At 42.4% G+C, this 15,115-nt stretch overlaps 1 protein-coding gene across 8 annotated transcripts in view; it reads left to right on the top strand.

Annotated features, from left to right (window-relative positions):
* LOC109909803 (protein 4.1) overlaps positions 1 to 15,115 on the top strand; it is a 120,285-nt gene that overhangs the window by 14,243 nt on the left and 90,927 nt on the right. For 4 of the 8 annotated variants that reach the window (XM_031796770.1, XM_031796768.1, XM_031796766.1 and 1 more), the window contains exon 1: positions 14,883 to 15,003. The exons of 1 other annotated variant lie outside the window; for it this stretch is intronic. The gene's annotated coding sequence lies outside the window, so the exon portion shown is untranslated. Of the gene's footprint in view, positions 1 to 14,881; positions 15,004 to 15,115 lie in introns of those variants that run through there. 3 more of the 8 variants (XM_031796764.1, XM_031796767.1, XM_031796771.1) reach the window with 2 other exon arrangements.

The raw sequence follows: 15,115 nt of genomic DNA on the forward strand, positions 1-15,115 counted from the left end.
CGATGACATGGGTTTCTATTCGACTCGTGGGATACTGACAATGGAATACTGGGCTACTGACACTGGCAGGCTAAAATTATTATGATCGTCCGTGAAGAAACATTTAAATTTGTACTCCATTCAGATCCTTACACTTGAGTACACTCTGTAAGAATTCACTGAGTTTCAAAATGTGGTTGTGCATCAACACTTTTCCCCTTGTTACACTTGTCGTGTCTTTGGCTATGCCGGATTAAGTGATATGACATGCTATTCTATAAAATAATTGATCCGTAATTAATATTACCTGATTGAGCTAATCATGTAAATGTAATTAACTAGAGAGTCGGGGCACCACGAAATAATATTTATAGAGCTGTTATCTTCCGAATAAACTCTTAAAGACCTAGTAATATTTTACATCAATAGCAGTCAATATTAATCGTCACCTTAATTCAGTCTCATCTGAAAGTTGTAAATTCTTGGTTATCTTCACGAAATACAAAATTGGGTTTCATTATTTATTTAGTAAACACCTAACTAATCACACAGAATTATATATACACAGAATTAATCATACCTTGATTACAAATGATGTCATAAAGGAAAACGTCCCTAGCGGGCGGAACAGATATGACAGCTGGATACACAAGAGAAAAGGGGCTGGGTTTGAGTGAAAGAGCGGGAAGACTGAGGACCAAAGGAAGAAGCTGTGCTATCGTAAATACAGTATTTTATGCATTCTAAATGACCGCCCATTTGGAAAAGGAAAATGCAATAAATATTTACTCTGAGCTGCGCTTCGGTAGGTTGGTGGTAGATGGAAGGCCGTGTTGCCAAACCGAGTCCTTTGTCCTTTGAAGAATGTCTCTGGTGGTCAATTGGATACGTTGTAGTAACGTTGTTGTGTGATAGACGGGATACTCTGTCTGTTCCTTCCTAACCCTCGTTTGCAGCTGCTGTTGCTAACTCAACGGCTGGGAGGTGTCACTTCTGTAGTGAATAAGAGTTCAAAGTTCATACCATTTGCAACCAAAGCTCACGCTGATGTTGACTTCGTTCTGTAGTTATTATCTGAACCATTCTGACATCGGACCGTCGTCCTCACATCCTCGGAACAGGAGGTTACATTTTCGTCAAGGGCTTATATAGTGGAGGGAGAAAAGGGGTGTGTTTCATAGTTTACAACCTATGTCTCTTCACGTTGGCGGGCCACAGAGTCGGGCATAATTCACTCATGAAAACCCAATTCTCACATTTTAGAAGCTAAAATCACATTTCATCCCATCATGAATAATTTCATATTCAAACATTTAAATTGAACAACAATTCCATGTGAATCCGATAACTCTGATGTGTAGACGTTACACTGTAGAGTTTATGTAATCTTATCATTGATGAGAATATCTCAGATGACAACCGAACTGACATCATATTCATTAAGTACCACCGCATATGTTCAATTGGTCAGATTACCAGAATATAGTTCATTTCCCCCCACCTTCTGATGTTCCCAGAATCTCTATGTTAACCAAGGGGTTTTCAAATGTAACATCAGTAGGGTAGAGAGAGGAAAAAGGGGGGAGAGGTATTTATGACTGTCATAAACCTACCCCCAGGCCAACGTCATGACACACTGATAGCCCGTCAATTAGCTCATGTCAGCTAACATTTTTTAGATCGCTAAATTAGTTTAGCAGCCAGCTATCTAAACTTGTTATCATGGTTGAAGTACCGGCTGGGGTGACACCCACTGATTTTATCAGTCAGTCTCACTCAGATATCATATTAAATAAAACTGCAAACATTTCTCTCCACCCTATTTCAAAATGTGTTGAATTGCATGAATTTAGTTATAAAATTGTTAACCTTCTCTCTGCCCCATGGCAAAATGTGTTGAATTGCATGAATTTAGTTATAAAATTGTTACCCTTCTCTCTGCCCCATGGCAAAATGTGTTGAATTGCATGAATTTAGTTATACAATTGTTACCCTTCTCTCTGCCCCATGGCAAAATGTGTAGAATTGCATGAATTTAGTTATAAAATTGTTACCCTTCTCTCTGCCACATGGCAAAATGTGTTGAATTGTAGAAAACTTGCTTTAAAACTGCAACATTTTCTCTACACTCCAAGACAAAGTGAGTTTTTTAAAATTCTGCGCTGTCAATAAGGGGCCACTAAAATGTTTTGCTCGCAATGTGGGAGTATGGATGTGGGTACACAGACCCAGGAGCAACTGCAGCCCCTCAATGATTAATGAAAAATGTTGTGGCTTCCACTCCTATCAAAGTTTACCATCAATGGTCGATGTGCATAGGGGAGACCTGGGTTGGTTGTCTCACAGTGCTAATTACTTCCAATCTAAATGGAGCTGTGTAATATTTTTAAGGTTAAAATTGATGAATTCTTTGAAAGAACTCAATTCATGTGAGCGTGACAAAATATTGAAGTGAGGGGAATTTGTGTTTTTCAAAGGTAAAAGAAAAAATATATATACAGTGCCTTGCGAAAGTATTCGGCCCCCTTGAACTTTGGGACCTTTTGCCACATTTCAGGCTTCAAACATAAAGATATAAAACTGTATTTTTTTGTGAAGAATCAACAACAAGTGGGACACAATCATGAAGTGGAACGACATTTATTGGATATTTCAAACTTTTTTAACAAATCAAAAACTGAAAAATTGGGCGTGCAAAATTATTCAGCCCCTTTACTTTCAGTGCAGCAAACTCTCTCCAGAAGTTCAGTGAGGATCTCTGAATGATCCAATGTTGACCTAAATGACTAATGATGATGATAAATACAATCCACCTGTGTGTAATCAAGTCTCCGTATAAATGCACCTGCACTGTGATAGTCTCAGAGGTCCGTTAAAATGGCAGAGAGCATCATGAAGAACAAGGAACACACCAGGCAGGTCCGAGATACTGTTTTGAAGAAGTTTAAAGCCGGATTTGGATACAAAAAGATTTCCCAAGCTTTAAACATCCCAAGGAGCACTATGCAAGCGATAATATTGAAATGGAAGGAGTATCAGACCACTGCAAATCTAACAAGACCTGGCCATCCCTCTAAACTTTCAGCTTATACAAGGAGAAGACTGATCAGGGATGCAGCCAAGAGGCCCATGATCACTCTGGATGAACTGCAGAGATCTACAGCTGAGGTGGGAGACTCTGTCCATAGGACAACAATCAGTCGTATATTGCACAAATCTGGCCTTTATGGAAGAGTGGCAAGAAGAAAGCCATTTCTTAAAGATATCCATAACAAGTGTTGTTTAAAGTTTGCCACAAGCCACCTGGGAGACACACCAAACATGTGGAAGAAGGTGCTCTGGTCAGATGAAACCAAAATTGAACTTTTTGGCAACAATGCAAAACGTTATGTTTGGCGTAAAAGCAACACAGCTCATCACCCTGAACACACCATCCCCACTGTCAAACATGGTGGTGGCAGCATCATGGTTTGGGCCCTGCTTTTCTTCAGCAGGGACAGGGAAGATGGTTAAAATTGATGGGAAGATGGATGGAGCCAAATACAGGACCATTCTGGAAGAGAACCTGATGGAGTCTGCAAAAGACCTGAGACTGGGACGGAGATTTGTCTTCCAACAAGACAATGATCCAAAACATAAAGCAAAATCTACAATGGAATGGTTAAAAAATAAACATTTCCAGGTGTTAGAATGGCCAAGTCAAAGTCCAGACCTGAATCCAATCGAGAATCTATGGAAAGAACTGAAAACTGCTGTTCACAAATGCTCTCCATCCAACCTCACTGAGCTCGAGCTGTTTTGCAAGGAGGAATGGGAAAAAATGTCAGTCTCTCGATGTGCAAAACTGATAGAGACATACCCCAAGCGACTTACAGCTGTAATCGCAGCAAAAGGTGGCGCTACAAAGTATTAACTTAAGGGGGCTGAATAATTTTGCACGCCCAAATGTTCAGTTTTTGATTTGTAAAAAAAGTTTGAAATATCCAATAAATGTCGTTCCACTTCATGATTGTGTCCCATTTGTTGTTGATTCTTCACAAAAACATACAGTTTTATATCTTTATGTTTGAAGCCTGAAATGTGGCAAAAGGTCGCAAAGTTCAAGGGGGCCGAATACTTTCGCAAGGCACTGTATATTGGTATTTTCTTTGTATATATTTACTTTATGGGAGTATCTATGAACAATTATGTTTGTTGAAAATAGGAAAGGGAGTGCTGTATTTCAAACCTATTTCTGAGTTACTAAGTCAAGCCATGTGGTTACTAGCATCTTCATTAGCATTGGGGGGTGGTTGGGGATGGATGTCACATGGAATGTCACATGGTTGTCACTATCAAATCCATTATAAAACAATGTCAGGTTGGTTGTCACAATCCGACCCATTATAGCCATATTGTTCAGTAATATTACCACTGCCAGTATAATAAAAAATATATGCTATTTAGCAGACACTTTTATCCAAAGCGACTTACAGTCATGCTTGTGTACATTTTACATACGGGTGGTACCGGGAATCGAATCCACAGCTCTGGTGGTGTAAGCGTCATGGTCTACCAACTGAGCCATACAGGACCACCGTATACAATATATCCCAAGAGCTCCCTTCCCAGTAAACACCTTTGGCCAAAGTATCAACATGTGTTTGGAATATATAGTGTGGAGAGCGTTTGCACATTGGGAAGACGTCGCTGAAATATCAGAATGGAATGTTGACGCCTGGCCGTCGTATAAACGATGTAGAACTGTAGAATTTAGAATATAGGTATTCTACACACATCTGTGAGACATCTTGCCAATTAGCAAACAGTGTCCAAACTGCATCTTCTCAATGCATCATGTTATCTGTGCTATCTGAGTTTGTTGTCTCTCTCGCACATACATATTTTCTGTCAAACACCCACACATGCTCACACAAATTTCCTTCTGTCACATCACAGTTTAGCCTAATTTAACCATTTTCTACTTTTGTCAACACTGATACTAGAGTTTCACAAAGAGCTTGCCATTGTTCAAATATGAATGGATTATCAGCCTCTACAATAACTTTGATTGCATTGTTATATTGTCTTTGATTACAAGATAATTAGGTCTTTGTGGAGTTCTCAGTCATTCAGTGGATATTTTTCTGGCTGTTGTGGGCTGAGCATCGTTTCCATTTTGGAGTCTTGTGAAGACTTACTGTGGATTTGAAACAGAATTCTTGATTAGATGTTATTAGTGTAGAATGTGGAGCAGATCTCTGTTCTTACTGAAGATTGCCTCATACAATATGTTTGGTACATTGCTGCATGTAGTCCTACAGTACAATACCGATGTTACATGGTAACAGTACAATACCGATGTTACAAAGCAACAGTACCATACCCATGTTACATAGCAACAGTACCATACCCATGTTACATAGCAACAGTACCATACCCATGTTACATAGCAACAGTACCATACCCATGTTACAAAGCAACAGTACCATACCCATGTTACATAGCAACAGTACCATACCCATGTTACATAGCAACAGTACCATACCCATGTTACAAAGCAACAGTACCATACCCATGTTACATAGCAACAGTACCATACCCATGTTACATAGCAACAGTACCATACCCATGTTACATAGCAACAGTACCATACCCATGTTACATAGCAACAGTACCATACCCATGTTACAAAGCAACAGTACCATACCCATGTTACATAACAACAGGACCATACCCATGTTACAAAGCAACAGTACCATACCCATGTTACAAAGCAACAGGACCATACATATGTTACAAAGCAACAGTACGATACCCGTGTATACAAAGCAACAGGACCATACCCATGTTACATAGCAACAGTACCATACCCATGTTACATAACAACAGTACCATACCCATGTATACAAAGCAACAGGACCATACCCATGTTACATAGCAACAGTACCATACCCATGTTACATAACAACAGGACCATACCCATGTCGAATATCGTAAAGCCAAACCAGTTACAAACGACAGAGGACCATACCCATGTATGGTACCATACCTCATACCCAGGCTTTACGATATTAGGTCTCGAACAAAAAACAATACTGTGTAAGTCGTGTAGATGCTAGCCAAAGGTGGAAACACCAACAATATTTTTCACCACCTGAAAACCTTGCATGTGCGCGAATATGAAGAATATATATATATATATATATATATATATATGATTCCAAAAGGTTCTACAGCTGCAACATCGAGAGCCTGACTGGTTGCATCACTGCCTGGTACGGCAACTGCTCAGCGTGCGACCGCAAGGCACTACAGAGGGTAGTACGTACGGCCCAGTACATCACTGGGGCTAAGCTGCCTGCCATCCAGGACCTCTATACCAGGCGGTGTCAGAGGAAGGTCCTAGAAATTGTCAAAGACCCCAGTCATAGACTGTTCTCTCTGCTACCGCATGGCAAGCAGTACTTGAGCACCAAGTCTAGGACTAAAAGCTTCTCAACAGCTTTTACCCCCAAATATAAGACTCAAATGGCTACCCGGACTATACATTGTGTCCACCCCCCAAACCCCTCACCCCCCTTTTACGTTGCTGCTACTCTCTGTTTATCATCTGTGCATAGTCACTTTAACTGATCCTACATGTACATATTACCTCAAATAGCCCGACTAACCAGTGCACCCGCACATTGACTCTGTACCTGTACCACCTGTATATAGCCTCCACATTGACTCTGTACCTGTACCACCTGTTTATAGCCTCCACATTGACTCTGTACCTGTACCACCTGTATATAGCCTCCACACTGACTCTGTACCTGTACCACCTGTATATAGCCTCCACATTGACTCTGTACCTGTACCACCTGTATATAGCCTCCACACTGACTCTGTACCTGTACCACCTGTATATAGCCTCCACACTGACTCTGTACCTGTACCCCCTGTATATAGCCTCCACATTGACTCTGTACCTGTACCACCTGTATATAGCCTCCACATTGACTCTGTACCTGTACCACCTGTATATAGCCTCCACATTGACTCTGTACCTGTACCACCTGTATATAGCCTCCACATTGACTCTGTACCTGTACCACCTGTATATAGCCTCCACATTGACTCTGTACCGGCACCACCTGTTTATAGCGACTGTTTTTTGTTGTTTGTGTAAAAAAAAAATCTTTACCTATCTATTGTTTACCTAATACCTATTTTTTTACTTTAAAACTGCACTGTTTGTTAAGGGCGTGTAAGTAAGCATTTCACTGTATTCGACGCACGTGACAAATAAACTTCGATTTGATTTACTGTCACTTAGGGTTGCACTATCAGTAGCTAGATAGCTTGTTTTGGCTAACGTTAGCTAGTTAGCTATTGACTGTACAAGGGGATTGTTTGAAAGAGAAACTCACATCGGCTACAACGAGAGATGGTACTCCCTTATTTCTGCTTATCGTCACCAACTAGTTAATTAGTTAACAGATAGTGGTTAGTTCGTTAACTAATGTTTTCCCTCTACAGTATATGGTTCATTTTCAGAATGAGAGAATATGGTGAAAATGAGGCGTTGCTTGTTAAACAAGTGGATTCAGGGTTAGCTGTAAGTGTAAGTGTAGCTGTACCTGGGCCTGGCTTAAGCTGGACGCCACTATAGAGGTGAAAGGAACACCACACACATCCCCTCTTTCCCACTTTTGCTGGCACATTGTAGAACAGATGTCCACAGGAAGAAAGTGTACAATGTAATAATGCCAATAATGTGCAGTGTAGCACAAAGATATTGTTTTTGTTGTGTTGAACTTGACAGTAACACGTGTGTGTGTGTGTGTGTGTGTGTGTGTGTGTGTGTGTGTGTGTGTGTGTGTGTGTGTGTGTGTGTGTGTGTGTGTGTGTGTGTGTGTGTGTGTGTGTGTGTGTGTGTGTGTGTGTGTGTGTGTGAGAGAGAGTGAGAGGGGAATTGTAATTTGTTTTACTCGGTGAACGTTATTTTTTCACACATGTAGCCTTGTGCACTTGATCGATGCCTACTATAGTGGCCACTATAATAGAGCAAAAATAGAATGCCTGTTTGTTTAATTCTATTTCTACTTTAAGATGTTTTGTGTGGTCACAAGCGTTCTATTATAAAGGCTGTCATGGCTAACTGAAATATTAATATTAATATTGGTTTTTTCTCAAGACTTGAGTGTCATTTGCAGTAAAGTCTAGGCAACAAATAACATTAGATTGCTTTCTTTACATTTTTTTTAGCTGTGGGTTAGGTTCACATTAACCACTTTTTATTTTACACACAGAGACTGATCATGTAGATCATATTCTTTGTTGTTGCATTTCCCCCGAGCAGGGTTTTTTGCATGTTTCAGTGCCCCCCCAAAAAAGTGTCACCTTTTTGTGCCCTCATCAGTTTGCATCCCTGTATCATACTGTGGGGATATCTTTCAGCTGCAGGGACTGGGAGACTAGTCAGGATCGAGGGAAAGATGAATGGAGCAAAGTACACAGAGATCCTTGATGAAAACCTGCTCCAGAGCGCTCAGGACCTCAGACTGGAGTGAAGGTTCACCTTCCAACAAGACAACAACCCTAAGCACACAGCCAAGACAACGCAGGAGTGGCTTCGGGACAAGTCTCTGAATATCCTTGAGTGGCTCAGCCAGAGCCCGGATTTGAACCCATTCTAACATCTCTGGAGAGACCTGAAAATAGCTGTGCAGTGACGCTCCCCTTCCAACCAAGACAGAGCTTGAGAGGATCTGCAGAGAAGAATGAAGAGAAGAAACTCCCCAAATACAGGTGGGCCAAGTTTGTAGCATCATACCCAAGAAGACTTGAGGCTGTGACCACTGCCAAAGGTGCTTCAACAAAGTACTGAGTAATGTGTCTGAATATGTATGTAAATGTGACATTTTTGAAATGTTCTTTTTAATACATTTGCAAAAATAAATTTAAAACAGTTTTTACTTTGTCGTTATGGTGTATTGTGTGTAGATTGATGAGGGAGAAAAACGATGTAATCCATTTTAGAGTAAGGCTGTAACGTAACAAAATGTGGGAGGGGTCTGAGAACTTTCTGAATGCACTGTACATTTTAAATAAATACAAATGATAGATTTGTATACATCTTTTCCAAAATGCCAATGTAATTCAAGAACGGCCTTAACACAATAAAGGGCTTGGCATGGTCGGCTTCAGCTCAGACTAGACACGTTTTAGAAGACAGTTTGTTTTCTGTCTTTGAAAATTATTAAAAAGCAAATTCAATGTTCTTATCTCTGCCGCTGCTGCTCCTCCACCTTCTCACTTACCTTGTGTTTTGACAGGTATTTCTTGAAGCATACTTAGTCATTAAGTTCCTGATTAAACCGTGATTGACTTGCCCCTCACGACAGATGCAGTCAAGTGTTTAATGAATCCCCCTCGGCTTGCCTATTTTTCACCCGATAATTAGGTGTCTATTGTAATGAGTCGTACCGTTGTGACGAAGAGCGACAGGAGCCCATCAAAATGACACCCGAAACACTGGAGTTGATTGGCGTTTCCTTGGTGACCCGGGTCGTGTTTATTTGGCACCAAATGGAGAGAGAAAATTGACTGAAACAGGTAGGGACTACCTGGACTTGTTCAATAAGGAATATGCATCTTTGTTTTCCGTTGCTAAATGTTTTAACACCACAGGGTATTGCAGGGTTTTACAGGGTGTTGCAGGGTATTGCAGGATTTTACAGGGTGTTACAGGGTATTGCAGGGTGTTACAGGGTTTTGCAGGGTATTACAGGGTTTTACAGGGTGTTGCAGGGTGTTACAGGGTATTGCAGGGTGTTACAGGGTATTTCAGGGTGTTACAGGGTGTTGCAGTGTGTTGCAGGGTTTTACAGGGTGTTGCAGTGTGTTGCAGGGTGTTACAGGGTATTGCAGGGTGTTACAGGGTATTGCAGGGTGTTACAGGGTGTTGCAGTGTGTTGCAGGGTATTGCAGTGTGTTACAGGGTGTTGCAGGGTGTTACAGGGTGTTGCAGGGTATTACAGGGTTTTACAGGGTGTTGCAGGGTATTGCAGTGTGGTACAGGGTGTTGCAGAGTATTACAAGGTTTTACATGGGTATTGCAGTGTGTTACAGGGTGTTGCAGGGTATTGCAGGGTGTTACAGGGTGTTGCAGGGTGTTGCAGTGTGTTACAGGGTTTTGCAGTGTGTTGCAGTGTGTGGCAGGGTGTGGCAGTGTGTTGCAGGGTGTTGCAGGGTATTGCAGTGTGTTACAGGGTGTTGCTGTGTTTTACAGGGTGTTGCAGGGTTTTACAGGGTGTTTCAGGGTGTTGCAGGGTGCTACAGGGTGTTGCAGTACAGCAACAGGGTGTTACAGGATGTTGGAGGATGTTGCAAGGTGTTGGAGGGTGATACAGTACAGCAACAGGGTGTTACAGGATGTTGGAGGATGTTGCAAGGTGTTACAGGGTGTTGCAGGGTGTTGCAGTGTGTTACATGGTTTTGCAGTGTGTTGTAGGGTGTTGCAGGGTGTTGCAGGGTATTGCAGTGTGTTACAGGGTGTTGCAGGGTTTTACAGGGTGTTGCAGGCTTTTACAGGGTGTTGCAGGGTGCTGCAGGGTGTTACATGGTGTTGCAGTATAGCAACAGGGTGTTGCAGGGTGTTACAGGGTGCTGAGGATATTACAGGGTGTTGCAGTACAGCAACAGGGTGTTACAGAATGTTGGAGGATGTTGCAAGGTGTTGGAGGGTGTTACAGTACAGCAACAGGGTGTTACGGGATGTTGGAGGATGTTGCAAGGTGTTGGAGGGTGTTACAGTACAGCAACAGGGTGTTACGGGATGTTGGAGGATGTTGCAAGGTGTTGGAGGGTGTTACAGTACAGCAACAGGGTGTTACGGGATGTTGGAGGATGTTGCAGGGTGTTAGAGCGTGTTGCAGTACAGCAACAGGGTGTTTCAGGTTGTTACAGTACAGCAACAGGGTGTTACAGGGTGTTGCAGTACAGCAAAAGGGGGTTTCAGGTTGTTACAGTACAGCAACAGGGTTTTACGGAGTGTTAGAGGGTGTTTCAGGTTGTTACAGTACAGCAACAGGGTGTTACAGGGTGTTAGAGGGTGTTTCAGGTTGTTGCATTACAGCAACAGGGTGTTACAGGGTGTTAGAGGGTGTTATGGGGTGTTAGAGGGTGTTTCAGGTTGTTACAGTACAGCACCAGGGTGTTACAGGGTGTTTTAGGGTGTTTCAGGTTGTTACAGTACAGCAACAGGGTATTACAGGGTGTTAGAGGGTGTTGCAGTACAGCAACAGGGTGTTTCAGGGTGTTTCAGGTTGTTACAGTACAGCAACAGGGTGTTAGAGGGTGTTTTAGGGTGTTTCAGGTTGTTACAGTACAGCAACAGGTTATTACAGGGTGTTAGAGGGTGTTGCAGTACAGCAACAGGGTGTTTCAGGGTGTTTCAGGTTGTTACAGTACAGCAACAGGGTGTTAGAGGGTGTTTCAGGGTGTTTCAGGTTGTTACAGTACAGCAACAGGGTGTTAGAGGGTGTTTCAGGTTGTTACAGTACAGCAACAGGGTGTTACAGGGTGTTAGAGGGTGTTAGAGGGTGTTTCAGGTTGTTACAGTACAGCAACAGGGTGTTACAGGGTGTTAGAGGGTGTTTCAGGTTGTTACAGTACAGCAACAGGGTGTTACGGGGTGTTAGAGGCTGTTTCAGGTTGTTACAGTACAGCAACAGGGTGTTACAGGATGTTACAGTGTGTTAGAGGGTGTTACAAGGTGTTGCAGTACAGCAACAGGGTATTGCAAAGTTTTGCAGAGTATTAGTGAGGTCGGGTACTGATGTCGGGCGGTTAGGCCTGGCTCGCAGTCACCGTTCCTATTCATCCCAAAAGTGTTTGATGGGGTTGAGGTCAGGGCTCTGTGCAAGTCAGTGAAGTTCTTCCACATTGATCTCAACAAACCATTTCTGTATGGACCTCGCTTTGTTCATGGGGACATTGTCATGCTGAAACAGGAAAGGGCCTTCCCCAAACTGTTGCAACAAAGTTGGAAGCAAAGAATCGTCTAAAATGCCATTGAATGGTGTAGCATTAAGATTTCCCTTCACTGGAACTAAGGGGCCTGAACCATGAAAAACAGCCCCAGATCATTATTCCTCCTCAACCAAACTTTACAGTTGGCATGATGCATTCAAGTAGGTAGTGTTCTCCTGGCATCCGCCAAACACAAATTTGTCCATTATTCACTCCAGAGAATGCGCTTCCACTGCTCCAATGATGGCGAGTTTACCACCACTCCAGCCGACGCTTGGCATTGAGCATGGTATTCTTAGGCTTGTGTGCATCTGCTCGGCCATGGAAACCCATTTCATGAAGCTGCCGAAGAACAGTTATTGTGCTGACGTTGCTTCCAGAGGCAGTTTGGAACTCAGTAGTGAGTGTTGCAACCGAGGACAGACGATTTTTACACGCTACGTGATTCAGCACTCTGCGGTCCCGTTCTGTGACTTGTGTCGCCTACCACTTCGCGGCTGAGCCGTTGTTGCTCCTAGACGTTTCCACTTCACAGTAACAGCACTTACAGTTGACCGGGGTAGCTCTATCAGGGCAGAAATCTGAAGAATTGACTTGTTGGAAAGATGGCATCCTATGACGGTGCCATGTTGAAAGTCACTGAGCTCTTCAGTAAGGCCATTCTACTGCCAATATTTGTCTATGGAGATTGCATGGCTGTGTGCTCGATTTTATACCCGTGTCAGCGACGGGCGTGGCTTAAATAGACGAATCCACTCATTTGAAGGGGTGTTCACATACTGCTGTATATATAGTGTAGCTAGTGCTACCTTATGGCATCATTCTCACTTGCAGGAACCTGGCTCACTGTTCAGACCTCGGCTGCCAGCTGGAGGAGTTAGGTTGGCCTTCACAGAAATGCATCAACCACTAAATGAGGCTTGGAGTCGGCACCGCTCAGGCAACCCTTCACATTTTCACATTTTCTGAAGGGTCTGAGTCAGAGTGCTCAGTCTCTGGGAACCTTCCAACCCATTTCCTTCTCATCCCACCTATCTGAAATTTGTTTTTTTGACGTCCCCCCGGGGTGGTTGGGGGGGGGGCCTGGCACTCGGCGGTGTGGACTGTCAGCAACGGGTGTGGCTGAAATAGCCGAATCCACTCATTCGAAGGGGTGTCCACATACTTTTATATATATAATGCATGTGGACATTCCTTCAAATTTGTGTATTCAGCTATTTCAGCCACACCTGTTGCTGACAGGTGTATAACATCGAACACACAGCCATGCAATTTGGCTATACTTTTGGTCATCTAGTGTATTTTTCTAAAGGTAAAATCAAGTCTGAAATTTCAAAGGGGAAATGACACAATTCAGAAGCATTTTTAAACCTCAAATACACTTCAATTTTTTAATTTCCAACAGTTCATAAAAGTTCTGCAACAGGGTGATCAAATTAAGATTTTACACATGTAATATACCTGTCATACAAATTATTTTATTCAATGTTTCTAAGTTTAATAATGTTTGCTGGCTTCATAATTCAACCTCTAATCTAAGCAATCTGCACACACAATATTGTTATGAATCTTCATCAGTCTAAACTGATTTATAATTTGATGGTTTTGTGGTCATTAATAGCACCAGACCATATCAGCTAATGCACTCAGGTCTGCAGAGCATTATAATTGTATTTTCATGGGCATTTTCATATAAATGAATATCGCAAATAGAATCAAGACAATCTGTCTGAATAGAAATGGCCCCAGATGGCCCCCTCAAGGTCATTATCAGACTGAACTGAAGGTCAGGATTTGGGGTTGTCTTTTGCACAATAACAGTAGACAGACATTATGTTATGCATTTGGTGTGCTGTGTATGGTTTCAGGTAGTAGTTGTGTTGTTATAGACTATTTAAGCTGTGATGTCGTTCTATGCATTTTAGATAGACGGTAGCTCAGACCTTAAAAGATTGTCATCCCATTAGCTTGTTTTTTATGTTAGCTAAACTTTTTATGTCACAAGCCGCCACTTTAACAAGTGCTTCCTGAGAGCCAGATAGAAGTGCTTTACAGCTATGTTTGTTTACCAAAGCTTCAAGGATGCATATGTTGTTCAGAAAAGCTCAAACTTGGGAGCAGCCATGGCATCACCCGATGCCCAGCTGTGATTTGAGGTGTGGCACTATGCAACATATAGGACCACCTGACCAAATAGCTCATAATCATGTTATGATCCCAAACTCTGATGTGGTGGAATATCAATGTTGTAACTCGACCTTAAATCAACACCTAGCAACCTCGTCAAGAAGGCCGGACCTCTTGGCGTAACCGTTAAGGTGTTGGCTTGACAGTCACTCGAGCTGGGTTTGAGACCAGGTCAGGGCTAACTCCCGAATTGGCTACAATGGTGTTAGATGGCGCATGTGAGGCCATCGGGGAGGTGTGTATGCATGAGACAAGTGTGGTAAAACGCTCTCCTGAGGGAAGGGGTTAATGTAGCAACCTTAATCCAACAACTAGCAACTTTGTTAAGAAGTTTGGACCTCTTGGTATAATGGTTAAGGTGTTGGTTTGACAGGTTTTGGACCTGGGTTCAAGACCTGGTATTCACTACAATATGTAAATAAGTTGAAGCAAATTATTTTTTTCATTTAGATTTATATAATAGATAATAGTAATCTAAAAAGTATTACAGAAGTTTGAATAAGTAGTCTATGTGTTCCCCAAGGTCAGTTTCCAATGTGTGATAGCTCTTATTTCTTTTATTAGGACCTCTCAATTGGAGGAGGGGGATTTTGCGCACATATAATAGTATAAACCTGCACCCGGTATTATCCATCTGTGGGTGGGTCGTGTTTTGTCATAAGGTGGGCATCCTTGGCTATCCCAGAATTCCGTTTTTCCCGGTGTAGAGTGTAGCAAGCTATTTTGGCTGCTGCAGGCAGTGGCAGGATGACATAGGGGAGACTTTACCGGTCTGCAGCTAAAGCGTGGAGGAACTGCACCTTAGACCAGAGATTTTGGGAGGACACAGGATACCCGGTAAAACGCTACTAACTCCATCTTTCAGAAAGGAGAGTCATGTGTTGAATTCAATAGTCGCACAATAATTGTGGAAAGAGGGAAAATAGTTTCGTTATCGAGGTTTTCATCT

Source organism: Oncorhynchus kisutch, linkage group LG18 (genome assembly GCF_002021735.2).
Source record: "Oncorhynchus kisutch isolate 150728-3 linkage group LG18, Okis_V2, whole genome shotgun sequence".
NCBI lineage: Eukaryota > Metazoa > Chordata > Actinopteri > Salmoniformes > Salmonidae > Oncorhynchus > Oncorhynchus kisutch.